This window comes from Nannospalax galili, unplaced genomic scaffold (genome assembly GCF_000622305.1).
Source record: "Nannospalax galili isolate Female #2095 unplaced genomic scaffold, S.galili_v1.0 scaffold777, whole genome shotgun sequence".
NCBI classification, from domain to species: domain Eukaryota; kingdom Metazoa; phylum Chordata; class Mammalia; order Rodentia; family Spalacidae; genus Nannospalax; species Nannospalax galili.
The window spans coordinates 7,056,626-7,060,649 of NW_008341810.1; positions in this window are offsets into that span (position 1 = coordinate 7,056,626).

Sequence of the window (4,024 nt, forward strand, 5' to 3'; positions counted from 1 at the left end):
ATTTATTTATTTACTTGTTAGCCATGAGATCAAACCCATGTCTGGACCATGTGAGGCAATCACTCTATGACCCTTCTTTTACTTTTTATTTGGAAACAGTATTCTACTAACCTGCTTGGGCTTTCCTTGAACATATTATGTAAAAATATATTTACAAGTTATTTTATTCACTATAGCTCTTGGAAGATCATTGCAGGACACATTACACACACACACACACACACACACACACACATACACACACACACATACACGCACAGTTTGAAAAAGTAGATTTGGCATCCCACCAGATACACACATGGTGTGTGTACATGTGTGCTGATAGCATCAGAACCTGAATTTAAAGAAACTAGGATTAAGATGCAATGGATAGGACATGCACACAGATGGGTAATATAAGTTGAGATATGGAAATAAGAAAGAAAGAAAGAGAAAGAAAGAAAGAAAGAAAGAAAGAAAGAAAGAAAGAAAGAAAGAAAGAAAGAAAGAAAGAAAAGTAAGTGCTGAAGATAAAAAGCAGAATCAATGCCTTTGGCAGGCTCATTAGGAGACTTGACAGAGACGAAGAAAAGAGTTTGGATTGACGATACAGTGCTGCTTTCTCAATGATGCTGTACATCAGTGTGAAAATCTTCAAGTTCCCTGAACCAGAGCTGACCTTTTTTTTTATAAAGATTTAAAAAAATATTTTATGTATTATTTTTATTTTGTGTGTATGAATGTATTGCCTGCATGTATATGAGCGTAACCGTGTCATGCAGTTCCGCAGCGGTCAGAAGAGGGCTTCGGATTTCCCTGGAACTGGAGTTAAGGATGGTTCAGTGTGAAAATCTTCAAGTTCCCTGAACCAGAGCTGACCTTTTTTTTTATAAAGATTTAAAAAAATATTTTATGTATTATTTTTATTTTGTGTGTATGAATGTATTGCCTGCATGTATATGAGCGTAACCGTGTCATGCAGTTCCGCAGCGGTCAGAAGAGGGCTTCGGATTTCCCTGGAACTGGAGTTAAGGATGGTTCACAGCTGCCATATTCCGCAGAGGTCAGAAGAGGGCTTCGGATTTCCCTGGAACTGGAGTTAAGGATGGTTCACAGCTGCCATGTGGGTGCTGAGAATTGAGCCCAGGTCCTCTGCAAGAGCAGTCAGTGCTCTTAACCACTGAGCAATCTCTCCAGTGCAGAGAGTAGTTATGCTACTTAGATGGTCTATGTCAGGAATATTCATTCTTTCTCTTGTTACTGGGCTTTTGTGCCCCCCAAAACATCTCAGAACTTTTGGAACTTCAGAAATTTTACGGGCATAGCCTTAGTTGCCTTTATGTGACTTTTAGACTGAAAATTCATTTTTGTTAATAAAGCCTGATTTTTATTTTTATTTGATTTTGGCTTCTTGGTAGCAATTTTATTTACTGTTCCTCTATTGCCCCAGTCGTGAATTTTCTATTTACTTCTATGGCCAGAGGAGACAGTGATGTTTGCTGAGCAGGCTGCACGCACCCTGCACTGACCTTTCTGTCCCCCTCTGGTTTGGTTCCTGAACAATATCCCTTCCCACCTGCTTCTGTTTGTACTTTCTGGACCACTGTTTGCATTTAATTTTAAAACGTCACCTTCTATTATCTTCTTGACTTCTGAATTTTTTATGCCACTTTCATTTATACTTTCCATGCTTTCCAACTGATCTAACACACTTTTAAAACACTGTATCCAAGATGTGAGAGAAGATTCCAGCTAGGTGGGAACACATGAAGGAGATAAAGAAAAACATTGATGTAGATAGAAGTGTCAAAAAAGATTGAAACGCACAAAATAATGTGCTCAGGTAAGAGATTGAGACCAAAGTTTTTCTTAAACAGAGGAAAAGTAAATAAAATAAAAGTGAAGAATCTGACACTGAGGAATATCTGAGGCAGGGTGGTCATGGGCACAGTGTATCCCAAAAAGTGAGAATGTGAGTAACGTTTTTACTTGTCATTAGAGAAGAGGGCATGAGCTAACTTTCCATCCAGTGCAAAAGATAACTGTCTTAGTTGGACATGGATCCCACAGACAATCCTGTAGGTGGGACATTTGACCTCCCGAGTTCTCTTAGAACTGTGAAGTTTGAGTAGATCCTCTTATTCATTTTTATTTATAGAGGCTGTTGGGAATGACTTATGTCTCACATGGGTTGGGGTTAGCCCAGAACAAAACTCTCTGAGCCATCTCTCTACTTTTGGTTTTTCAGTTTTGCTTTTGTTCATTAGGATTTCAGTGGCTTTGTTTTTTTCTCTTAGCAAAATTGGCCTTGATCAATGGCTTAGCCTATTCCTGGTGCCATAACTAAATACTACAAAAAGGAATTTATATATAATATAAAGGTATTTCTCACAGTCTTAAGTCTGAGGAGGTCAATATCAAGAAATCAGCAGATTCTGTGACTGCTTGATGGCTTGATCTCAGTATCTGAAACAGTCCTAATTGCCCCATGCCCCAGGCCAAATACTGTTTCCTTATAGAGCAGAAAGAAAAAAAGAGAAAAGAGAAAAGAAAATGATATTAGCTAATTCTCTTTAGTACTTTAATATTTCAGGAGGACAAACCCTCAGGACCTAATCACTTCCTAAATAACCCAAGTTGTAATACCAATATTTTGAAGGTCGAGATACAACATAGAAATTTTGGAGATATTCATTAAAATCATGGCAAGTTCAATGTTATTATGAACATAAACAGATTAATTTAAAATTATTAAAGTTATAGACCCATCTACCTCTGCCTTACAAATATTGAGTTTCAAAATGTGCACCCTCATGCCCAGCTAAGGCAAGTTTTCTTTAACTTTTTCATCATTTATTATTTGGTTTCAATGTATTTACAAAGAAAATTGTATTGTGCTTTTACCAGGGTTGTGATACAATACATTGGGAAACACATAATAAAGATAAGAAGAAAACACTAGTAGGCATTTTACATTTGTCATGCAATTTAATTACCTTAACAAATCCATGCAGATGCCATTGTACAGGAAGTCTAAGTCTTTCAATTAATCTCATTCTTAAATATGAAAATGAGTATTTAATGACAGTAAGGACAGAAAGTTGCAAATGTACATTTTTTTAAAGCCATGTAAAGAAAAAAAAGCATTATAAAGTCTAGAAATACTGAGTATTGAAAAATCAGGCTAATATAATTATTTCATGCATTATCCTACATTCCTGACTGTACATTCCCAAGATTTCAATAGAAACAATGAATCCAAGTTTCTACTATCAAGGGTCATCACATTGACCTTTGATATGATTTTCAAGAGTTTTCTTAGAACCCATTAATAGCACACTAGCTTACAAGGACAGCGCTAAGAAAATAATATGGACTATCAAATTTGTTTCTTTCAGTTTTGAGTGTGAAATTTCAAGGGTAGAGTTTGTTAGGTTTGTTTTCAGTTGAAGCCACTGTAATTGGTGGATAAACAGGAATCTGTCCATTGTTTCCTCTTAGAATTCTTCTTCAAGTGCATTCTAGTATCGCTCCCTCTTCCTATAAGAACATCAGCACTAACTGAAATACAGCTACCATTATGACACCATTTAACCTTAATTACGTCCTTAGGCATTTAATCTCCAAATAGAGTCATATTGATAACAAAAGATTTAATCATTAAATTTTGAATATAAATTAGTCCATAAAAATTGGCATAGTTATGTAAGCATTAAACTGTCAATTTTACTTTATTTATTTTAATTTCATTTTTTAAAATTTTTATTGAATTTTTATACACGATAATTTTATATTTATATCCCCCAACCACATCTTCCCTTTCTGTCCCTTACTGTCCCCCACATAATTTAATATTTTCTCTCTCTCTCTCTCTCTCTCTCTCTCTCTCTCTCTCTCCTCTCTCTCTCTCTCTCTCATATACAGGCACACACAAATATAAATATCCTGACTCTAGGTTTTTGTTGAATTTGTTGGAGTCTTCTGTGTGTACAACAATCAACAGGACAACTGCAAAAGGAATTTGAAGGAAATCTTTTTCTTCCTC